A 25,851-nucleotide genomic window follows, 5' to 3' on the forward strand; every position below is an offset into this window, starting at 1 on the left:
CCACTTCTTCTTGATTGTCGGACAATGTTGCTACTAGGTTGATATCTAGAGCATGAAGGTTTGACTCGGCCATGAGTTTGGCTAAGCCTTGACCCTTGATCAAATTGGTAGGCTTGATCTCAAGATCATGTTCTAATAATGCGGCTATCCATCTACCTCTTCTACCTTCCGGGTCATTATGCACAAGAACTTCTTTTATCGCTGCATTAGGCACATAAGAAAGAGTATGGGAATGTAAAATGTAAAGTTTGAAATCTTTAATTGCCTTTACCAAAGCCAATGTATGTTTCTCAATTATGTTGTACTTAAGGGCTGCGTCCCTGATGTTGCGACTGAGAAATGCTATTGGCAGCTCGGTTTATCCCTCTTTTGCATTAGTATTGTTGCCATGGTATGCTCAAAAGAAAATGAAAATATAATAAAATCATCGGAGTAATCAGGACTGATTATGTAGAAATTCTGTCTATAGATTAACTTGATAATGCAATATAACTAAAGCAAAATACTTTAATCTACTTCTACAATCAAACTTGTGGAAGCTTAATAGATTTTAGCAAGATCAAGTTGAACACATATAACCAAAATAAGAATCAATGCACATGAAACACATAAGAATACTCAGGGGAAAGCCTTAGCTAAAAACCCCAATATCTCTATTATCATACAAGGTGGAAATACATCAGAATTACACAAAGCCTTAGCTCTCACAGCTAGCCAGCTCTCAGTACAATCCTCCTGGATGCTCACAGACAATCAAAGCTTCTCACAAGCCTTCTCCTCTGCCCTCCAGCTCCTACTTCCTTGCGCAGTTACCTCTGGGATGATCTCCTTCACCCAGTGTAACACTGCTCTCACACACTGCTCCAACACACTGTTAGAACTGCACAATTCTCAAGGAACCTTGTTCCTTCTGCATGCATGAGTTTCTTTTATAGGAGAAAACATGCAATTGATAGTACATTGTCCCTATCCTTAATATCAACTGGGTCTTTCTCAGAATAGACATGCATGAGTTACTGATGAGAGAATCTTCAGTTATCTGGAGTACACTAGTTGGATGCATGCATGCATTAACTGACTGATAACTCATAATTAGTTCCTCAAACAGTTTGGAACTAATTTAACTGGACTTAACTCAGTAAACTGAACTAACTAATTACAACTCAAATATAAGTCAACCTTATCTCCTTAATTAAGGGATAATCTCCTTAATTTAAGGGATAACTGTTGCATGACTTCAGAAGGACTTCTAACTTGAATTTGTCCAACTAATTAACTCAAGATGAATTAATTAATTATTTTTCAAGCAGCTAGTGAGACTAAATTTGAATTTTAATTCACAATTTTAAATCAAGGATGAATTAAAATTTGAATATTCTGGATTCTATTTTTTATCCTTTCTTGTTGCTATTTTCAACACTCCCTCTCAACAAGAAAGGAATTCAACTCGATCTCGATCCTGAACCTTTGGAATGTTTTGCATGCAACACTTCTTTCAAGTGTTGTTGCTCCAACAACTCCAGAAACAAAAAAACCATCCAACCTGAATTAGTATGATGCATCTGTCATCAAAGTCTCTGATTGTTATTGCCTTTGTCGACTAAAAACTCTGCGCTTCTGCTGACTTTTCTTTTTTGCACTGTTGTCAGTCCTTCTCTGCGCTTTTCAGTATTTGACTGCTCTAGCCTCTGTCACTTTGATCTCTGACTTCATCAATCCCACTGATTCCTCTTGCTACTATTACTTTGGATTCCCGTAGCAAGGTACGATCCATGAGATAAAACCTCTCAATGGACCCTACCCAATATCAGCTTTCTTGAGACTATCACTTCACCTTGCCCCACCTCACACCTGGAGCTATGGCTACATGTGATCCCTCTGCCCACTTGGCTCGACATTTCCCCCTATTGGAGGTCTCTGCATGAGTAGATGCCTCTACTCAATCTCCTCTCGTCATCTCCAATTGTGGCTCTTCTACAATTATCTGAGACTTCTTCTGGGACTGCATGTTGAGAGGTAATTTACTCTCCCTCTCAACCACCAAGTCTCTAACATTTGCCGCGCTCTTCAAGGCTTTGCATGCATCTTGTTCCTCAAGTGCATAAAGGTTCTTAAGGAAAAGGGAAGGAAAGGAGAGAGAGAGAGAGAGAGGGGAGAAAAAGGCGTAAGTTCCGCGACCACTGACGGCGCTGCGTGGAGCTCACACTGCCTTTCTGTGCGCAATCCGCGGTTCTCCCCAAATTCGAATTCCCACAAAATCATATATGATTTAAACCTCTTACCTACTCTCCCCCGCGTCATCTTTGCTACAGTGACGCGAATGGTCCTAGATTCATCACCCACTGCCACAATGCGCTGCAATCCCGCTCGTGACTTCCAACTAGGGTGATGAATCCGTGCACCGTTCTCAAGTTTCCTTCAGAGCAGTCCTCTGCTTCCCTCAGTGGTGTCCCCATCCCCCCTTAATTCTCGGGTGATCTCTTCATTTGCGGGATTCCATTGTGGATCAATATATAGGTAGCCCCACGTCGTAAAACAAGATGAACACGCGACGCGACCCAATAAAACCGTCAAGTGCGCCTAACCGCGGAGTTCCGCATTGACGCCGGTGCGATCGCACCCGCGAGGATCACTTCCACCGGCTCCGCCGAGCCGCACAAAAATGGGGGAGGGTGCAACACTAGGACTTCCCGGGAGGTCACCCATCCCAGTACTACTCTAGTCGAAGCACACTTAACCGCGGAGTTCTGATGGGATTCGGTGCATTAACGCTGGTATGATCGCACCTGCAAAGATCTCGCCCCCTCCCCTTCTTCAAGGGAGACAGCCGAGCCACGCGCAGGGCATGGTGCCCATCCATGGCCCTCTGTACGAAGCCGTTTGTCGCAGCGCGGGAGCTCGCCCTCTTCCCCGACTTGGCAGAAAGGGAAGGAAAGGAGAGAGAGAGAAAGAGGGGAGAAAAAGGCGAAAGTTCTGCGACCGCTAACGACGTTGCGTGGAGCTCGCGCTGCCTTTCCGTGTGCGATCCGCAGTTCTTCCCAAATTCGAATTCCCACAAAATCATATATGATTTAAACCTCTTACCTACTCTCCCCCGCGTCATCTTTGCTATAGTGACGCGAACGGTCCTAGATTCATCACCCACTGCAGCAATGCGCTACGATCCCGCTCGTAACTTCCAACTAGGGTGATGAATCCGTGCCCCGTTCCCGAGTTTCCCTCGGAGCAGTCCTCTGTTTCCCTCAGTGGTGCTCCCCCTCCAACCTTCATGCTCGGGCGATCTCTTCATTCGCGGGATTCCATTGCAGATCAATATATAGGTAGACCCACGTTGCAAAACAAGACGAACAAGTGATGCGACCCAATAAAACCGGCAAGCGCGTCTAACCGCGGAGTTCCGCACTGACGTCGGCGCAATCGCACCCGCGATGATCATTTCCACAGGATCCACCGAGCCGCACAAAAATGGGGGAGGGTGCAACACTAGGACTTCCTGGGACGTCAACCATCCTAGTACTACTCTAGCCCAAGTGCGCTTAACTGCGGAGTTCTGATGGGATCCGGTGCTTTAACGCTGGTATGATCGCACCTGCAAAGATCTCGCCCCCTCCCCCTCTTCAACAAAGACCGCCGAGCCACACGCAGGGCATGTCGCCCATCCATGGCCCTTCGACCGAAGCTGTTCGCCGCGGCGCGAGAGCTCGCCCTCTTCTCCAACTTGGCGGCGCACCCCGCCCTGCGGGGAGCCAGCAAACGAGGGGAAGAACGAAGGGGGAAATGGAAGGAGAGAGAGAGAGAGAGAGAGAGAGAGAGAGAGAGAGAGAGAGAGAGAGGCGAGAAAAGGCGTAAGTTCCATGACCACCGATGGCACTGCATGGAGCTCGTGCTGCCTTTCCGTGTGCGATCTGCGGTTCTTCCCAAATTCGAATTCCCACAAAAGCATATATGATTTAAACCTCTTACCTACTCTCCCCCGCGTCATCTTTGCTACAGTGACGCGAACGGTCCTAGATTCATCACCCACTGCCGCAATGCGTTGCGATCCCACTCGTGACTTCCGACTAGGGTGACGAATCCGTGCCCCATTCCCGAGTTTCATTCGGAGCAGTCCTCTGTTTCCCTCAGTGGTGCTCCCCCTCCCCCCTTAATGCTCAGGCGATCTCTTCATTCACGGGATTCCATTGCAGATCAAAATATAGGTAGCCCCACGTCGCAAAACAAGATGAACACGTAACGCAACCCAATAAAACCGTCAAGCGCGCCTAACCGGGGTGTTCCACTCTGACGCCGGCGTGATCGCACCCGCGAGGATCACTTCCACTCGCTTTGCCAAGTCGCACAAAAAGGGGGGAGGGTCCAACACTAGGACTTCCCGAGAGGTCACCCATCCCAGTAATACTCTAGCCCAAGCACGCTTAACTGCGGAGTTCTAATGGGATCCGGTGCATTAACGCTAGCATGATCACACCTGCAAAGATCTCGCCCACTCCGCCTCTTCAAGGGAGACCACCGAGCCATGCGCAGGGCATGGCGCCCATCCATGGCCCTCCGTTCGAAGCCGTTTGCCGCGGCGCGGGAGCTCGCCCTCTTCCCCGACTTGGCGGCACGCCCCAACCCCCCTCCCCCACGGGGAGACAACGAACCAGGGGAAGAACGAAGGGGGAAAGGGAAGGAAAGGAGAGAGAGGGAGAGGGGAGAAAAAGGCGTAATTTCCGTGACCACCGATGATGCTGCGTAGAGCTCGCGCTGCCTTTCCGTGCGCAATCCACGGTTCTTCCCAAATTCAAATTCCCACGAAAGCATATATTATTTAAACCTCTTACCTACTCTCCCCCGCGTCATATTTTCTACAGTGACGCGAACAATCCTAAATTCATCACCCGCTGCTGCAATGCGCTTCAATCCCACTCGTGACTTCCGACTAGGGTGATGAATCCATGCCCCGTTCCCGAGTTTCCCTCGGAGCAGTCCTCTGTTTCCCTTAGTGGTGCTCCCCCTCGCCCCTTAATGCTCGGGCGATTTCTTCATTTGCGGGATTCCATTGTGGATCAATATATAGGTAGCCCCACGTCGCAAAATAAGATGAACACGTGACGTGACCCAATAAAACCGTCAAGAAAGCCTAATAACGGCGTTTCGCATTGACGTCGGCGCAATCGCACCTGCGAGCATCACTTCCACTAGCTCCGTCGAACCGCACAAAAAGGGGGGAGGGTGCAACACTAGCACTTCCTGGGAGGTCACCCATCCCAATACTACTCTAGCCCAAGCGTGCATAATTGCGGAGTTCTGATGGGATCCGGTGCATTAACTCTGGTATGATCTCACCCGCAAAGATCTCGCGTCCACCCCCTCTTCAAGGGAGATCGCTAAGCCATGCACAGGGCATGGTGCCTATCCATGGCCCTCAGTCCAAAGCTGTTCGCCGCGGTGCAGGAGCTCACCCTCTTCCCCGACTTGGCGGCGTGCCCCGCCCCGCGGGGAGCAAGCGAACCAAGTGAAGAACGAACGGGGAGAGGGAAGGAAAGGAGAGAGAGAGAGAGGGGAGAAAAAGGCGTAAGTTCCGCGACCACCGACAAAACTGTGTGGAGCTTGCGCTGCTTTTCCATGCGCGATCCGCGGTTCCTCCCAAATTTGAATTCCCACAAAAGCATATATGATTTAAACCTCTTACCTACTCTCCTCGTGTCATCTTTGCTACAGTGATGCGAACGGTCCTAGATTCATCACCCACTGCCGCAATGCGCTGCAATCACGCTCGTGGCTTCTGACTAGGGTGCTGAATTCGTGCCCTGTTCCCGAGTTTCCCTCGGAGCTGTCGTCTATTTCCCTCAGTGGTGCTCCCCCTCCCCCCTTGATGCTCGGGCGATCTCTTCATTCACGAGATTCCATTGCAGATCAATATATAGGTGGTCCCACGTCGCAAAACAAGATGAACACGTGACGCGACCCAATAAAACCATCAAGCGCACCTAACCGTGGAGTTCCGCACTGATGCCGGCGTGATCGCACTCGCGAGGATCACTTCCACTGGCTTCGCCGAGCCACACAAAAAGGGCGGAGAGTGCAACACTAGGACTTCCCGGGAGGTCACCCATCCCAGTACTACTCTAGTCCAAGCGCGCTTAATGGTGCATTAACGCTGGTATGATCACACCCGCAAAGATCTTGTCCCCTCCCCCTCTTCAAGGGAGACCATCGAGCCATGTGTAGGTCATGGCGCCCATCCATGGCCCTTTGTCCAAAGCCATTTGCCATGGCGCGGGAGCTCACCCTCTTCCCCGACTTGGCGGCGCGCCCCACCTCGTGGGGAGCCAGCGAACGAAGGGAAGAATGAAGGGGGAAAGGGAAGGAAAGGAGATAGAGAGGGGAGAAAAAGGCGTAAGTTCTGTGACCACCGATGGCGCTGCGTGGAGCTCGCGCTGCCTTTCCGTGCACGATTAGCTGTTCTCCCTAAATTCGAATTCCCACAAAAGCATCTATGATTTAAACCTCTTACCTACTCTCCCCTGCGTCATATTTGCTACAGTGACGCGAACAGTCCTAGATTCATCACCCATCGCCGCAATGCGTTGCGATCCCGTTTGTAAATTCCGACTAGGGTGATGAATCCGTGCCCCATTCCCAAGTTTCCCTCGAAGCAGTCCTCTGTTTCCCTCAGTGGTGCTCCCCCTCACCCCTTAGTACTTGGGCGATCTCTTCATTCGCGGGATTCCATTGTGGATCAATATATAGGGGGAAAGGGGCAGGGCATGGCGCCCATCCATGGCCCTTCATCCGAAGCCGTTTGCTGCAGCGTGGGAACTCGCCCTCTTCCCCGACTTGGCGGCGCGCCCCGCCCCGCGGGGAGCCAGCGAACCAGGGGAAGAACGAATGGGGAAACGAAAGGAGAGAGAGAGAGAGAGAGGGGAGAAAAAGGCTTAAGTTGCGCGACCACCGATGGCGCTGCATGGAGCTCGCGCTGCCTTTCCTTGCGCGATCCGCGATTCTTCCCAAATTCGAATTCTCACAAAAGCATATATGATTTGAACCTCTTACCTACTCTCCCCCGTGTCATCTTTGCTACAGTGACACGAATGGTCCTAGATTCATCACCCACTGCCGCAATGTGCTGCGATCCTGCTCATGACTTCTGACTAGGGTGATGAATCTATGCCCTGTTCCTGAGTTTCCCTTGGAGCAGTGCTTTGTTTCCCTCAGTGATGCTCCCCCTCCCCCCTTAATGCTCAGGCGATCTCTTCATTTGCAGGATTCCATTGCGGATCAATATATACATAGCCCCACATCGCAAAACAAGACAAACACGCGGCGCGACCCAATAAAACCGTCAAGGACGCCTAACTGCGGAGTTCCGCACTGACGTCGGCGCAATCGCACCCGCGAGGATCGATTTCACTGGCTCCGCCGAGCCGCACAAAAAGGGGGGAGGATGCAACACTAGGACTTCCACGGAGGTCACCCATCCCAGTACTGTTATAGACATTTTTGTGCCCTACAACCCCAAGCATGAAATGTCCATAAACCAAGGGCTCCTAAGTCCCTAAAAGTGTTGTTCTAACCCCTAAAGGAACAAGGTCAACAGATTGCAGCTTCTCCTAGAAGTTCTCCATGAGAAACTACTCAGAATTGGTCAAAACAGGATCATTGCAGCTGCTCCACTGGCTAAGTGCGTTGCATCTCACCTAAATACATTGTGAGGGTGTGTTGCATTTCAAAAGTCCCTTCTGTGGGGTGCGATGGGTGAGAAATGACAAATGGCAGTGTCATTCCGCGAGGTGGAGAGGCAATGGAAGCTTCCAAAATCTTCTCCTGTGACACTTGCCTCACTGAATTCAACCAAGGATTAGTAAGAGGCCCTCAGTCTCCAAGTGGAAGCAAGAATTGTCAGAGAGAAGACACTAATCAAATCACAAGCTAACTCATCCCCCTTACAGATATCTATATATGGAACCCTCATCCCAGAGATCCAGAGGCTGGAATTTTTCATATTGTAAGGAATTGTTGTTGGTTTCTAGAGACAAACATCAGATTGTTGGGTGATCTAAGCTTTGTTTGAGGTGAAGAGGGGCTTCTTTGCTGGGAGGTTGATGCTGGGTCAGAATAACTGGTTGTAACTCCTCCTGGATCTTTTCTTGTTTATCAATAAAAGCTATTTGAGTTTTCCTCCATGCTTTTGTATCATTGATGCTTGTTACATTTGTATGGAAAATTTACATCTGATCCTAGATTGTTTATGATTATAGATCCATGTCTTTGTATAGTGCTATGCTTCTGTGATCTTACAGGTACTTTGTGAAGCTGGGCGTGCAAGGGAGCAGGTAGCTGGGGACTATCAAAGAAGAGAGGGATCGAATTGAAGGATTAGCGCAAGACAGAGGTTGGTCTTTTTGTTCCTCTCTATCTATAATTCATTAAGGAAAAACAAAAGTAGCTTTTCTCTGTTTGTTTCTAAGGCAGTTGTCACACCTTAGTGGGATATAGCAGTTCTAAATAGACACTTTTCCCTGTAAGAAAATGGCGACTCCACTGGGGACCTAATTAGTTTGTTTGTTTATCATTCTTTGTTGTTTGTTTCATAAACTTACAAGTAGCATTCGAACTGCATTTGCCATAACAAATGTGTTATGCTCTTAACCTGCAAAATGATACCCAAATACAGAATATGCGAAGAAAAGATACCCAGAACACAGAATAGCAATGATTTTATTTTTCAGAGAGTAATGTTCACTTGCCTCTTCGAGGGGGCAACCTCCAATAGAGCAGAGCTTGACTACAAAAATAAGACACTATGCTCCTCGCAGGCAGTCTCTATCCTTTATATATGACTCATACATGCAATACCACGGGCCAATACCGTGGGTTTTATTAATACCATCTATCTAATACTACAGCCCCATTTGCAACTAACTGTGGTCCTGTCATTAATTGCGGGTTAACCACTTACAAATATTAATATGGGCTTTATTGACTCTTGACTATGACGTGATCCCATGACATAAATAAGGGGGTTAGGTTGGGACCCTAACATGCCCTCCCCCTTAAGACTAACCTTGTCCTCAAGGCTGAAGCTGCGGAAACTGCTGAAGAATAGTGGCTGGTTCCCAAGTTGCATCTTCCGGAGAGGTGTCTTTCCATTTGACGAGGACTTCCTTAATCATGCGGCCACGCAGGTGCTTGTCTCATGTGTCTAGAACCTGTTCGGGTTGAAGCCAGATTGACCCTTCTTCGTCCAATTCAGGTAGACTGGTTTGAACTCAGCAATTGTTCCCAATCACTTTCTTGAGGCACGATACATGGAAAACTGGATGGAATTTTGCCGTAGGTGGTAAAGCCAACTTGTAAGCCACTTCTCCAATGCGCTGAAGTACTTGGTATGGTCCGTAGAATTTTGGAGAGAGCTTTTGACAACCCTTGTCTTTGAGTGATGTTTGCTTATATGGTTGCAGCCTCAAAAAGACCTGATCCCCTTCTTGAAATTGGCGCTCTGAGCGATGTTGGTCGACCTGTTGCTTCATGTGGTTCTGAGCTTGATGAAGATTCTCTCTAAGATGGGCGAGCATGGTTGCGCGGTGTTGTAGGAGTTGATCCACTGCTTGTACTTTGGAGCACCCCTTGAGATAAGAAGTAGGGAAAGGCGGAAGTTGACCATATACTGCTTCATAGAGAGTCATTTTGGTGGTGGCATGATAGTTGGTGTTATACCACCATTCAACCAGAGGTAACCACTGTACCCAAAGGTGTTGCTTTTCTGAAGTGAAACACCTAAGGTAGGTTTCTAGACATTTGTTGACGGCTTCGGTTTGACCATCTGTTTGCGGATGATATGAAGTACTGAGTTTGAGTTGAGTGCCTTGTATTCTGAAAAGTTCCTGCCAAAAATTACTGGTGAAGATCGGGTCGCGGTCGGACACAATAGAAGTGGGCATGCCATGCAATTTGAAGATCTGATCCATGAAAGATTGAGCAACCAAAGTTGGTGTAAACGGGTGGGGTAGGGTGCAGAAATGAGCATACTTCGACAGTCGGTCCACAACCACCATGATGACTGACTTGTTCCCTGACTTTGGAAGACCTGTAATGAAATCCATAGAAACCTCCGTCCAAATTGATGCCGGAATGGGCAATGGTTGTAATGTGCCTGGTGTGTTGACGATTTCCCCTTTGTGGTGTTGACAGACATCACATTCTGCTACGAAGGTAAGGATGTCCTTTTTCATGCTTGTCCAAAAAAATGATCTTCTGGTGCGAGCATACGTCTTCTGAAAGCCCGAATGTCCTGCAATGGGAGATGAGTGCAATTCTGCCAAAATGCGACTTTTGAGGGTGGATGTTGGTGAGATTACGACTCTGTCCTTGTAGCGAAGAATATCATTCTGCCACGAGTAGCCCTTGGTGGAATTAGGATCTACCTGCAATTGAGAAATGAGTTGGGAGAGCCCGGGGTGTGAAAACCATTCCCTACGAGCCTCTTCAATCAAGTCTGGAATGGGGAGGGAAATGTGAGCAGAGTACTTTCCTCCTCAAATTGGCGAGATAATGCATCTGCTACACTATTGTCTTTCCCTTTCTTGTAAATGATCTCATAATCATATCCCGGCATTTTGGCTAACCATTTATTTTGTTGTGGGGAGGATAGGCATTGCTCCAAAAAATATTTAAGACTGTGATGATCTGTGCGGATTTGGAAACGTCGCCCCAATAAGTAAGGTCACCAGGTCTCGACTGCATGTAAGATGGCCATCATTTCCTTCTCGTAGGTAGATTGGCCCAGATTCCTCCCATTGAGTTGTTGGCTTGTGAAGGCCAATGGTCGCCCTTCCTGCATTAAGACCGCCCCAATACCTGTACTCGAAGCATCACATTCAATGACAAAGGATTTGGTGAAGTCAGGTAGTGCTAAGACTGGAGTGGAACACATGGCGTTTTTGAGAGCGGTAAATGCATGTTGTGCTTCCTCGTTCCAGAAGAAGGAATTTTTCTTTAGGAGTTGAGTGAGGGGCTTCGCTATGTGGCCATAGTTGCGGACAAGTTTATGATAATAGCCTGTGAGACCCAAAAATCCTCTCAAGCTCTTCAAGGTCTTAGGTTGAGGCCATTCTTGCATTGCCTGGATCTTTTTGGGGTCCACCTTGACACCTTCACGCCCCACAATGTGGCCCAAATAATCAACTTCTTCCATGCCAAACGAACACTTGGACATCTTGACAAATAATTTATGCTTGCGGAGCAGTTGCAAGAGTAGATCTACATGCTGAAGATGTGCCGCCCAAGTGCCACTATAGATGAGGATGTCATCGAAGAAGACAAGGACAAATTTTCTGAGATATGGTTTGAGAATGTGATTCATAAGGCTATGAAAAGTAGAGGGGGCATTACAAAGACCAAATGGCATGACCAGGAACTCATAATGGCCTTCATGAGTTCTGAAAGCCGTCTTGGGAATGTCGACTTCCTTCATGCGAATTTGGTGGTAGCCTGAGCGAAGATCCAACTTAGTGAAGAATTGAGCCCCATTGAGTTCGTCCAGCAAATCGTCAACCACCGGGATGGGAAATTTATCTTTGACTATCAATTAAGGGCCCTGAAGTCGGGACACATCCGCCACTCCCCATCTTTCTTGAGCACCATGACCACTGGGGATGAATAAGGGCTAATGCTGGGACGAATGACACCTGCTTCCTACAGTTCCTTGATGATTTTTTCTATTTCATTATTTTGGGTGAACGAATATCTGTATGGCCGCACATTTGGGGGTTGGGCCCCTGGAACCAAGATGATGCTATGATCATGTTCCCCTTGCGAGGGTGGAAGCTCATGAGGCTTGTCAAAGACCGTCTGATGGTTATTTAAAATCTGTTGCATCTCATGATGAATTGGCAGAGACATGGTTTCGACTACCTAGATGGCATTAAATTGAGCTACTACTCCATGATGGCCCTTTTTTAACAATTTTTCCATCCTATGCGAGCTGATGATAGAGGGGGCTCCCGCCTAGTGTCCACGGAGGGTATGTGTGGAGTTGTTCTGCTTAAAACTCATATATAACTCCTGGAAATCCATTGTGATTGGCCCAAGAGTGCGGAGCCATTCAGCGCCGAGGACAATGTCGCAACCCCCCATGTGTATGGCAAACATGTGGGTTTTCAACTGATAATCCCCCATTTGAAGTTTGGCATTTTCATAGCGGCCTTCACATTTCATTGTGCCCCCATCCGCAATTTGGACTTGGATGTTAGAAACTGCTCGTACAAAACAATGCGCTGCTTTTGCGATTTTTTGATGGATGAAATTATGGGTACTTCCACTATCAATCAAGACTACTACTAGGCGATGTTTAAGAAAACCCCGTATTTTGAGAGTTTGAGGGGAAGAAATCCCTGCCAACGCATGCAGCGAAATAACTGGTTCATCAGAGACATTCTCCTTTGGGTTGTCTTCTTCTAGCGCCTCATGTTCCTCAAGTGGTGGATCTTCCTCTGTTGAGCTGTAGTCAGTGGCATCTATTTGAAAAAATTTGGGCTCCTTGCATTTATGACCTGGGGAGTATTTTTCATCATAGTAGTAACATAGTCCTTGCTTCCTTCTTTCGGCCATTTCCGCAGGTGACACCTTTTGGACCTTAAGTGTTCGAGTTGTGTTGTGAGCCTGTGGGGGACGACATTTAGCGGGGAAATTTGGGCGACTGTATTGGGCTGCTAATGCACGTTCCACCTTACGAGCTACCTAACAAGCCTTCATTCACGTGGGAGGGTGGTGAAGTAGAACTTGAGCTTTGATGGCTTCTTTAAGACCACTGATAAAACATTCTGTGTAGAACTCATCTGTGAGACCCCTAGTGCGGAAGGCTAAGGCTTCAAAAGTGGTAATATATTCATCCACTGTACCAGTCTGTCGGAGCTTAGTGAGACGACCCAAAAAAGAGTCTTCCTGTTCAAAGCGATCTCGAAGAGCTTTGGTAAATTGGGTCCAAGTCCTAAAAGGTCCATTGCAACGTTGATTCCATTCCCACCATTGCCACTGTTCATTGTCCAAGTACATGCTCCCCAACATAAGCTTAGTCGCATCCTCTGGGATATGATTCAATTTGAAATACTGCTCCATTTGTGCTAGCCATGCGGACGGGTGAGAACCGTCAAATTTATGCACATCCAACTTGGGAGGTCGCTGACTGGGTGGTGGATGGGTGTGCCAGACGTGAGGAGAGTGGCTATACTCACCCTCATTGTATTCATGGCCATTATACGCCTCCTCGTGGGCTTGCCCCTTGCCCTTCGGGAGTAATTGCTGTATCTGGAGACTTAGTCCGCGAATCTCAGTTTGGATGGAGTTCACAGTTTCTTCCAGTTTGTCCATCCTTTCATTGGCCATCGCTTGAGCTCTAGTTTCTACCATACACCAACCTGATGAAAAATTGGGACCACCTAAAATTTTTTACTAATAAATTGAATGGTACCACCTTGCTCAGCTCGTCGTCCTGATTCTGATGGGCTAGATCACCAATAAGCTTCTTTTTTTTTGAAAACTCCTAACGGAGTTTTACTCCTTCCTGATCAATATTGCAGTCGCCAAATCCTCAAAATGTCAATGCTGCCAAAAGTCCTGCGAAAATTATACCCCGGTATAGGAATCCTTCACAACAACTCCGATCTGGTGGGTCTGAGAGATCTGAATGGTGGAACAACTACTGCGGTGGATCTGATGGATCTACAGGACTGATGTCTGCTGCTGCTGCACCTCTTTGCACGCGCGGATCAGGAATAGATGATGTGTGATCCCCCGATAGAAAAGGAAACTATGGTCGTGAGGAGTGTCAGGTGCTACAGATCGCAATATACATAAGGGTCTGGCAGTAGTACTCGGCCCAATGTTTCAGGGCTCTAACTAAGGAGGATCGACCGTACCCTTAGCCGTACAACCCGACTTCCCTATCATACGGGCGAGTAATCTCTCCGAGTGTTTTTCTCGGTGTACTGTAGCCACAAGACGGTTGACGATTTATCTATGGCGAGGTTTCAAGGGAGCCTAGGGGGCTTCCGATATACCCAGAGGGTACGTGGAAGACAGTCTGTGCGCGGTTCTGTCTAATGTGCTACTACTTGAAGGGGTACCCACAGGGGTTACAAGGGAGTCCAACAGACGTGACCACCTCTTGTATTTCCTGCGTGCATGCCTCCCCAAATCCGCAGGTTGATGCGCTCAACGACAGATCCCGTGGTTTAAAGACGCCGAAACACGTCTCTAGCCAAAAAAATTTTTTGCTAAGAATTGGAGATCCCACCGCCCTGGAAAGTGCTCTGATACCACTTGTTATGCTCTTAACCTGCAAAATGATACCCAAATACAGAATATGCGAAGAAAAGATACCCAGAACACAGAATAGCAATGACTTTATTATTCAGAGAGTAATGTTCATTTGCCTCTTCGAGGGGGCAACCTCTAATAGAGCAGAGCTTGACTACAAAAATAAGACACAATGCTCCTCGCAGGAAGTCTCTATCCTTTATATATGACTCATACATGCAATACCACGGGCCAATACCGTGGGTTTTATTAATACCATATATCTAATACTACGGCCCATTTGTAACTAACTGTGGTCCCGTCATTAATTGCGGGTTAACCACTTACAAATATTAATATGGGTTTTATTGACTCTTGACTATGACGTGATCCCATGACATAAATAAGGGGGTTAGGGTGGGACCCTAACAAAATGCAAAGTAGATAACTGCTACTTCAATCCATCTATCAGATTTGTTTATGATTTAAACAACTGTTTCGCAAACTATCTGATTGCCCTTGTGATAGCTCTTAGATCCTCCTTAGATCTACCCCTGATTTTTGCATTACTGATTGCTTTTTACTGGGCCAAAACCCAAGAATTGAATTGCAAACCATGACTCGGAACCCGAATAGAGTCTCTTTTCTGGCCTAACGCAGGTACTGTTCAGAGATTCTGAATTTCAGCGCACTTCCAGAGTGGACAACCTGCACTGCATTTCAGATTCTCTGTGTTACAGGTGCGCTGATCAGACTAGCTCTGTGTAGTTGTGGATTCTACGATTCATTCTTTCCAGTTCTATTCCTGAATCTTGTTGCCTGTGATCAGTATATGTCTGTTTGAAACCCCTTTTCCTTGCTGTTATTCTGCCTCCTTTGTACAAAAGAACTGTAGATGTTTTTGTGTGTTTGTTGAGTCATTTACAGTTCTCCTTTGTGAAAGTAGCATAGTCGTACTGTCGTCCTTTGATTTGAATCTGTTGCAAGTGTTGATTTCGATCGTAGGAAAAAGTTTGATTGCTGTTGATGGTCGATTATCCTGTTACCATTTCTTTTGGTCTAAATTTGTAATTTTCTAGTGTCAAGAACAACTATTCAGTTCAAAATCGTAAGGTGTTGTAATCGTCTCTGTTGGAGAGGTAAATCCCCTCTACAGATAGAGGCGATCCCTACTAGCCTAGAACGGGTCTAGCAACAATCAGTCAATGCTACCATGCAAGTTCCTAATTGCAAATAAAAGGTAGGCAATGAAAACCTACTTGGATTCCAACGCTAATGTTTGATGAAGAGACGTCGCTCTCGCTCCTTCGCTTTGGCCAGTCACAATCCTCCACGATCCTCGTGAATAGACACCTGCACACACAAAGAGAAACACAAACACAAGCGTGAAATCTAATAAATGCAATTATACTTCAGTCAGAAAGGACATAACTCACATTAACCATTACAAAGACAAATGAGAGTGGAACCATAATAGTAGTCATCTATTATTAATAATCAACAAAAGAGGATACAACCAATGTTCTGACGTTGAGTCCTTCTCAAGAGGGTCCAACCAGCAAGTCTCTTAAGCATTCACCCTTGGAGGTAGATCTCCCAAGACAAAAACTCTCTCTCACACAAGTTTACACAAGAAAGCAACACTTCACAACCTTCCTTAAGCTCTCTAGCAATCCCACACTTGTCACACCAACTACCTATCAAATTCACACACTAGTAACAACACTCTAAGCACTATCAATTCCACACTGTCCAAACTAGCTGCTCATGGGAATGGTAGAGGCTTAAATAGGAGAAGGAGTCTCCATGAATGGTGGGAGGATGAGCTTATCTCCAAGGAAGGTGGCTCAAATGACGAAACAGACATGCCAGAGAAGGGAGGGCGACATTTACAAGGCCAACAACCAGGTCTGGAGTCATCTGGAAGGCCGGCTGTTAGAACAAACTCACCCAAACAAGATCAGCGTGGGTGTATAACTGCAGTGGAGCGCTGACATCGCATCTGAATAACAGGGAAGGTTATGTCAGCGCGACCCAATATGAATAGAAGATGCGCTGGTTCATGAAATTCGACCAGCGCGGGAAACACGTGTGCTTCCGCGCTGGCAACGCATTCGTTGTATTATGAGGCGCCAGTCAGCGCGTTTATTTTAATAACAGTTGGGATGATGGGAAAAACTTTGGCAAAGTGGGTCATTTGGCAACATTAGAGAGCATGAGCATGATTAATTTGAACTCATGACACAGTAGGGAGACTGACAGGGAGACAATGACAAATTACTGTGTAATAGATGCCCCCTAAAGCATGAAGCCCGAGAGAGTGAGAGGGGTGAAATGCTTTACAAAACTCGCTGAACTGGAACACCACCAGAAAGAATCTGCAAGTATGTACAACTGATATCTCTGAGAATCTATTACATGTAGTCTAGGCATGGGCGTAGCCATCCAAAAGACATACGAAGAAGGTTTGTGGTATGGACGCAGCCACCCAGTTGAAGAGACCATGATGATAATAAGGTATGGGCGTAGCCATCCCAAAAGACTCAGGTATGGGCGCAGCCATCCATCAACGATTCATGTAATAATAATCCACAAAATCGCAACCTGGATTGCAACCTGGATTGCAACAGATAAAAATCCAGGGTCTTGCGCTCCATCCCGACCCGAACAAAGTACAAGTCCAAGCATGTGAATACATGAGCTGAAGTCGAACATGCATGAACATCGTCCGATTACCAGTCAATAATGAAAACTGTTAACAGACGCGAGAGGTACCACCAATAATGACAATGGTCCTCAAGGTACTTATAGGTACAATCCACGGCGTGTGAATCAATGAGTTGGTGTCGAACACCCGCAGAATCATTCGATCAGAGGCAAATGATGAAAACCTCACGTCGAACACGAAGAACCTGTCATTGAGGCATGCAGGCTCTAAGGCACCTGAAGGGAGTCTCTAAGTCACCTTCCGGGATAATGAGTTGAAGTCGACAGGAAGTAACCTTGATCGAAGGTGGGCCATAATGCTTCCCACATCATCGACACGAGACAGAGAAGGATAAGATATTTTGTGTGAGGTATCAGAGGGAGGTTGTAATTTTGCAGAGGTCAACTTCTCTTGAACATATTGGCGGCACGACAGTGGATTTGGCAGTATCTGACATCAAATGAGCAGAGGTCATGGTGACAAGGCAATGAGCAGATGAGAGGCCAAATAGGATAACCCAAACCCATGAAGGTTAGTGTAAAACAAGATGAGAAATCCCCACCCAGACACGAATGCAGACTAGTGCCATGTTCAAGAGCGACATACTGCCGATATGACAATAATTATGAATCCATTTTCCCCACCATTTCTGGCGAATACCCCGATTATTTTTTGATGACAAGCTTGACGGGGATAGCATATGCTTGGAAGGCATCATTTTGACAGAATCCGATGTCATTAAGTTTTAACGAGTCTGACGAAGGAAGAACTCGACGTATTTTCCTATTTAGAGAGTCTGAAAAGACAGCAGAAAAGAAAACTCCAGGGGGGTCCTTTTTCGTAAAGTTGTGTCTCTCGAGCCCGAAAAAGTATAAAACAATGCTCGAAAGAACCACTCGACCAGTATGATCGAGGAGTACTTTTCGTAAGTAGTGACTTTGACCCGAAAAAGTAAAAAAGCGGTCAAAAGCACGTCATTTTGGAGCCAATTACGAGTTCAAAACGACAAAAACCCGGAAATCTTTTTTAGTTTAAACGGTCGAAAAAAGAGCTTTAAAGGCGACCGCCTCTCATTTCTTTAACGAGTCGAGAGGGGGACTCGACAATCTTTTCATCTTTAAATGGTCAGAAAAGAGCTAAAAGCAGACCTCCATTTTTATTCTCTTTAACGAGTCAAAAAGGGAAAAATACTCGGCAATCTTTTCACATTTTACGAGTCAGAAAAGAGCTTAAAGGTGACTCATCCTAGAGGAACGAGTGGTATAAAAGGTAGCAACTGGTTTCAGCAATGGTGGAACTGCTCAAACATGTAATGGTCAAGAGGCTGGCTAATAAAACCACTCATCGCTGTGGTTCCTCAGGAAAGGATAAACAACCAAGTGAGAGCATATGATCGGTCAAAGAGATGGTAGCAATGGAATGAAACAACCAAGTCTCATGTAGCAGAATTCAACGGATAAAAATGGCAATCACAAGATGTAAATTGGGTATGGGTTCATTTTTACACAAGCTTGAACCATGGAGAACTCTGCTTGGATTCGGTTTCATGTTTACACAAGCTTGAAACGAAAAACTATGCTTGTTATAAGTTCGCATGCCCCCAACATAATAACGCAAATCGAGGTACATGCCCCCCAAGCTTCATTGCATTCAACAAAGTGGATGGAATGAAGGTTCACTCTCGAGATCGATGAAAGACTCGACTTGTATTTTACGAGATCTTAATCAAAAGACTCGTTTTGGAAAGGGAGGTGTTTCATTTTTTAATGAGCTTGACACAAGATCAAGAACTATGCTCGGGACACTTTGTTTCATTTTTTAACGAGCTTGACACAAGACAAGGAACTGTGCTCCAACCAAACCTAGTTTCATTTTTCAAGGAGCTTGACACCGGAAAGGAACTATGCTCCACCTGAACTTCATCATAATGAATAGAAAGTCGGGGCTTCCAAGATTGCCACTCTCGGTGGAAGGGAAACATCTTGGAAGTCGGGGCCCAATGCCCCCAGGACACTATGCACGATGGCAGCATCACTGGATCCAGGCATGGGATAGGTGGCCACATAGTTGATCTGTGGTGGGGTAGATGCAACTGGTGGATGAAAACTAGGAGGGGACGACAACGGCGCAGGAGGCATCGGGGGACTAACGAATGACACTTGATCGATAGTCACAATTCTTCCATCGTGCGGAAAGCAAACCACACGGAAAAGCGAAGAAACAAGGGCCCCCATGGCGTAAACATAGTCGCGACCAAGGAGAAGACTAAAGTATAAAACACCTTGGGTAACCAAGACATCTATATAGACGGTTTTGCCTCCCAAAGTAATAGGGAACTTTGGGAGAACTCCTAGAGATGGACAAGCTCCTCCGTCGAAGGCCAATAGATTCTGAGTGACTGGCCCAAGCTGCGGGGAACCTAAGGCTTGCCAAGTAGTGTACGGCATAAGACTGACAGACGCCCCTTCATCCAAGATAGTGCCAGGTACTGCCTTAGCACAGGCATGTACTGTGATCTGGAAAGGCATATGGGATGGAAGGCGACCGGCGATCAGGTGATTCCAATCAAAGGAAGCGACCAGAATACTTGGTGGGGGAATCGTATGATTGCCCCCATGTGCTAAAGGAACTGAAGGAGAATCTTCGGGAGTAGCTGGGTTAGGAGATTCATTTCGGGACTCAGGATAATCTGAAGAGACGAAAAGAACATGGGCGTGATTCTCTTCCGAAACAGAGTGAGTGAGCGGCGGACTCGATTCGACACTCTTTCTGACCAATGGTTGGTCTGGAACAGGCTGGACACAGCCGGGTTCGGGAAGAGAAGAATGTGAACCAATCTCATTGTCGAGAGGCGGATGATCTGCAGCTGCAGAAATACGTTGATATCCAACGGGGAGTTGGGGTGAAGGAGCTGTAAGAATTTCCAAGACAACAGAGGCTTTATCCATTAGTGGACAAAGGTGAAGGGGATGATTGCCTTCACAAAGTCTACAGGGGATTCGAATCTTCCCTTTTCCCTTACCATTCCCACCTGATAAGGTAGCATCGCCATGAGCTTCAGAGGACGATGAGGGGTGGGCCGGATCACGAGACCATACTTCTAGTACCATGGGAATACCAGGACAATCGCGAAGAAGATGGTCCTCCTTACATAATCGACAAGGAAACTTAACCTTCCCCGGAGGAGCAGAAGGTGGCCCGACTTCAGGGGGACTCGAAGGAAGAGTTGTACTTCTAGCCTCTCCCTTGGGAGCCTTCTTCTTCTTCCTCTTAGCCACCGGGTTACTCGAATCGAGACTTTCACCAGGCGAAGTAGAAGATGAGGACGTAGAAGTAGGCGTAGAAGGGGAGAGGTCCACCTTAGAATCAACATGATGTTGTTCAGGTGGAGGGACTGATGGATCAGTAGGTGAGACGGCAGGGACCAAAGAGGTTGAGAACAACCAAACCGACAACCCAACAGTTAACCCTGGGAGGGACAACGTTGCCATATAAGGAGCACCAACATTTCCAAAAGGAGGGAAATGACCAGGATTCCCATCAGAGGGGATGCCTGGGCCGGTAGACTCGGGGAAGGTTGCCATCACAAACGAGAAAGAAACCTACTCAAACTAACGCAAACAAGATCTAACCGGGTAATGTTAACGCGGCCGAAAAAATTTTAAGACACAGGAACTAAACTTGACCTTTTCATGTTTTAGGAGTCGAGAAAAGGACGAAAAGATGACTCTAGTCTCCTTCGAATGTTTAATGAGCACGAAGTGACAAGACGCTCACTGGCACCTTTTCTTTTAAGGAGTTCGAAAAGGATCAAAAGTGACTACTCTGGAGACTCTAGGCAAAGGGTTTACCAAGCAATCCGTAAAACTGCTTATACACCTTGGCAATCGTATGAGAACTAAGGACTTTCCGTACTGGAGTCAATCTTCCCGAATGTTGTGTTCGGTGCGTTACCGCTCGCAAGGCAGCAGACTCGGCTTCCTATGGATCAAGGATAAAAGCCTAGTGGGGTCTCCCCATATACGCGACGGTACGCGGGAGCACAATCCGTGTTAGACCACTATCGAGTCACAGAAGGAGGAATCACCCAACCGTAATGTGAAACAATAGTGACTATGTTTAAAGACGTCGGAACACGTCTCTAGCCTAGACCTCTAAATGTTTGCGTTAAGTTCCAATGCGTTTTTAGGTTTATTCAGTTTATTTTATGGTTGATCTTGAATTAAGTTTCGGTTTCAGGTCCTACCGTGTGATCTCTCACAATTGCCTAGATGCAAACTACATGCCAAAGAATACCATTTCGTTCGATGAATTCTAACTATGAGAGGGTTAAGAATTTTCGATCAAACAAAATGAACACAATCAATCAAACCATCTAATGCAGCTAATGGCAAGGAAATGAAACTTTTTCTTTTGAGAACACAAATCAATGAAACGCTCTTTTTCCCATTAACTATTGAATGCAAAAGATATTAGTTTGATTTCTTTTCCAATGGCACAATGCACTTAAAATGAATTTTGAGAGACAACAACATCGAGTAAAGAGAAATAATAACAAACAAATGTGAAAAGAACCGGTTGACCCCAAACAACTTTAATCCATGTCCGGGTAATGAGAAGTAACCGAAACAATACGAAGACTGGTTCAATAACAATCACCTAAACAACCAAGCAAAGAGGAAGGTTTTCGCAAAAGCAAAAGGCAAGTAGTAAACGAATCTTTGTGAACGAGTAACAAAACAAAGCCAATCCAACGAAATCGGGATGATAACACCAGGTCACAAGACACAAAAACAAGATCCGCCCAACAAGACTTCCCAAGCAAGTGCTTCAATGTTCAGACAATAGAAATCAAGTCATAAACCAGGTGGAAAGAGCAGGGGATAGTCAAACCAACAGGCTCAGGAGGCAGAATTGAAAAAAATTCAATTCTACAGGTATCAGCGCGGGTGATACACAGCAACAAAGCGCTGATCAGAAACCACGCGTAGCAACAAAGCGCTGTCAGCGCGGAAGTACACGGCTTAACCGCGCTGGTTCGATTTTCAGAACCGTCATGACTGTTAAATGTACAAACGCGATGACCACGAAGTCAAAGAAACAGCTATGCGATGTCAGCGCGATTGTTTTATTATAAACCGCGCTGAAGCTAAAAAACAGGCACAATCAAGCCAAAAGCTCCATGTTGGTTAGGTAAATCCCCTCTACGGGCAGAGGCGATCCCACTAGCCTAAAATAGAACTAGCCACAATCAAACCACGCTGCCACGCAAGTTCCTAGTTATGCATCAAAGGTGAATTAAGAAGACCAACCTGGAATCCAACGCTGTAGTCGAAGCAAAGTTGATATTCCCGCTCCCTCGCTCCAGCAGATCATAAACGGACATCTGCACATGCAAAGGAAGAAACAGATACCAGCATAAAATCCACCAAGGCACAACTATATTTCAGTCAGAAAGGAAATAAATCACACATCACTATAATAGACAATGAGATTGGAACTATAATAGCAGTCGCTCATCAATTAATAATAGACAGGAAAAGTTACAACCAAGGTTCTGACGTTGAACCTCTCCTCTGGCTGGGCGAGCAACTATATGTGTCTTGCAATGTATCTCCTCTTCGGCAGCATAACCTCTCTATGCTTCATTATCACTCATGATAATCATAACTAGCATTCCTCCAAGAACTCAAGAACTCAACAACTAGCACTAGCTTGTCTAATTCATGAGGACAAATATCTATAGATGGAGAAGGTGGAAAGATTCGATGAACCAGGACACCCATTGTGGATTGGCATTATCTCGGAAAAGCTACTGTGGATAGTTGTCAAGGATAGATGATGACTCTCGACCTCTATACACTGGATTTTTCCCTCAAAAGGCTTCGTGATCTGAAGGGAATAAATCATATGGGCGTGCTTTTGGCAAAAATCATTACTAAACTGGGCTGTCGCGGGTGTTGTTCTGTGACAGAGCGCCAGTGGTCGCGCCCTCTTTTGAGGATCTCAGTTATTGGCGCGGGTAAGATACTGTGGACCTGCGGCAATGGAAAAAGAGCACTTTTCAGGGATAATTTGCAGAAGGTGTCTTCAGGGAACATGAAGTACATACTCAGGGGAACATAATGCAAGTGTTTTTGGGTTATGTCACTGCTCACAGGTCCCGGAATGCATCCTCCAATGTATGGAAACGGGGCGATAGGGACGGTGACCAACGGTGACAAATTACTGTGTAACAGATGCCCCCTAAAGCATGAAGTCCGAGAGGTAGAGAGAGGGGTGAAATGCGTTACGAGAACACACAAGAACACATATATAGAGCTGCCGCCCAGGATCTGTGTTAAGAGACATGACTGATAGTTCAATTACATGATGTACGTGGTATGGTCGCAGCCATCCATAAGAGAGTACATAAATAATCTAGATCCATAGTATGGACGCAGCCATCTGGTTAGGATCAATGAATTGACTCAGGTATGGTCGCAGCCATCCAGTGAATGAGTCAAGTATCAAGAATCACGCCTGGATTACAACAGACACAATCCAGGGTCTTGCGCTCCATATCGACCCGAACAAGAGTACAAGTTCAAGCATGTGAATATATGAGCTGAAGTCGAACACGCATGAACATCGTCTCATTACCAGTCAATAGTGGAAACTTTTAACAGACGCGAGAGGTACCACCAATAATGACAATGGTTCTCAAGGTACTATAGGTACAATCTACGGCATGTGAATTAATGATCTGAAGTTGAACACCCGTAGAATCATTCGATCGAAGGCCAATGATGAAAACCTCACGTCGAACACGAAGAACCTGCCATTGAGGCATGCAGGCTCCAAGGCACCGGAAAGGAGTCTCTAGATCAACTTCCTGGATAATGAGTTGAAGTCGACAGGAAGTGACCTTGATCGAAGGTGGGCCATAATGTTTCCCACATCATCGACACGAGACAGAGAGATAATGTTGTGAATCAAGATTGTTCGAACTATCAGAGGGAGGTTGTTTCTTTGCAGAGGTCAACTTCTCTTGAACATACCGGCGGCACATTAATGGAATCGGCAGTATTTGACATCAATGTATCAAAGGTCATGATGACGAGGCAATGAGTGGATGAGAGGTCAAATAAGGTACCCAAGTCCATGGAAGCAAGTGAAAGATATGAGATGAGATATCCCCACCCTGGACACGAAAGCAGAAAAGTGCCATGTTCAAGAGCGACATACTGCCGTCACGGTAATAATTATGGTTCAAAAATTTTCTTTTCCCCCCGCCATTTCTGGCGAGTACCCCAGTTATTTTTAACAAGCTTGATGGGGATAGCATATGCTTGTGGTGTGACAAAATCCGATGTCATTAAGTTTTAACGAGTCTGACAAAGGAAGAACTCGGCGTCTTTTCATGTTTAGAGAGTTTGAAAAGACATCAGAAAAGGAAACTCCAGGGATGTCCTTTTTCGTAAAGTTGTGTCTCTCGGGCCCGGAAAAGTATAAAATAATACCCGAAAGAACCGCCCGATCATTACGATCGAGGAGTACTTTTCATAATTAGTGATTTCGACCTGAAAAAGTAAAAAAGTGGTCAAAACCACGTCGTTTCGTAACCATTAACGAGTTTGAAACAACAAAAACCCGGTAATATTTTTATGTTTTAACGGTCGACAAAAAGAACTTAAAACGACCGCCCCTTATTAACATTTAACGAGTCAAGAGGAGCGACTCGGCAATCTTTTCCTCTTTAAATGGTCAGAAAAGAGCTGAAAGCAGACCTCCATTTTTATTTTCTTTAACGAGTCAAAAAGGAAAAATACTCGGCAATCTTTTCATATTTTACGAGTCAGAAAAGAGCGTAAAGGCGACTCGTCCTGAAGGAACGAGTGGTATAAAGGGTAGCAACTGGTTCCGATAACGGTGGAACTTGCTCGAAACATGTAAAGGTTAAGAGGTTGGCTAATAAAACCACTCATCGTTGCAGTTCCTCAGGAAAGGATAAACAACCAGGTGAAAGCATATGATCGGCCAAAGAGATGGTGGCGATGGAATGAAACAACCAAGGCTCATCTAACAGAATTTAGCAGATAAAAGGCATTCACGAGATGTAAATCAGGTATGGGTTCATTTTTTCCACAAGCTCGAAACATGGAGAACTTTGCTTGGATTCGGTTTCATGTTTACACAAGCTTGAAACGAAAAACTATGCTTATTAAATTTTTTCATGCCCCCAGCATGATAATGCAAAATCGTTAAATTTTTGCATGCCCCCAGCATGATAATACAAAATCGTGCCCCCAACATGATAATGAAAAATCGAGGTACATGCCCCCCAAGCTTCATGGCATTCATGGAGTGGATTGAATGAAGGTTTACTTGGAAAGACTCGATTTTGAAGGAGGATGCATGCCCCCCCCCCGGGCCTCAGTCACGCGCTCGGGTCAACTGTCGTCATCAGAATGATGGAGTGGATGTTGAGGCATTTCCTGTGGAAATAAGACCATTTAGGAATGGTAGATGACTATATGTGAAGTGTGAACCGGGAAATGAAAGTTGGTCTACGACCTTGATCGTCCTTCCTTCGTGCGGAAAACACATCACTCTGAAGAGTGAGGACACAATTGCACGTATGTGATAAATATAGTCTCGTCCAAGGAGTAAATTGTAATCTAACGGACCTTGGACTACCATGACACCCATTTGAACAGTCTTCCCTTCTAATGTGATAGGTACATTGGGAAGAATTCCTAAAGGTCGAGTTGTTTCTCGATGGAAACCTGTAAGGTTTCTTATCTCAGGCAGAAGCAGTGGGGAACCAAGTGCTTCCCAAGCTGTTGAAGAAAGGATACTCACAGGAGATCCCTCATCAATAA

General features: G+C 46.1%; 4 pseudogenes; all 4 read right to left on the reverse strand.

Moving 5' to 3' along the window:
• Positions 1-2,669: 2,669 nt before the first annotated feature.
• On the reverse strand, positions 2,670-2,788 carry LOC149198496 (5S ribosomal RNA; annotated as a pseudogene).
• Positions 2,789-3,472: 684 nt separating this feature from the next.
• On the reverse strand, positions 3,473-3,591 carry LOC149198497 (5S ribosomal RNA; annotated as a pseudogene).
• A 760-nt stretch (positions 3,592-4,351) lies between these two features.
• On the reverse strand, positions 4,352-4,470 carry LOC149198498 (5S ribosomal RNA; annotated as a pseudogene).
• A 741-nt stretch (positions 4,471-5,211) lies between these two features.
• Positions 5,212-5,330, reverse strand: LOC149198499 (5S ribosomal RNA; annotated as a pseudogene).
• Between the last annotated feature and the right edge of the window lie 20,521 nt (positions 5,331-25,851).

The sequence above is a fragment of the Pinus tabuliformis genome, chromosome 2_1, assembly GCF_031772625.1.
Source record: "Pinus tabuliformis cultivar Carrire ecotype Pingquan chromosome 2_1, CPIR1, whole genome shotgun sequence".
NCBI lineage: Eukaryota > Viridiplantae > Streptophyta > Pinopsida > Pinales > Pinaceae > Pinus > Pinus tabuliformis.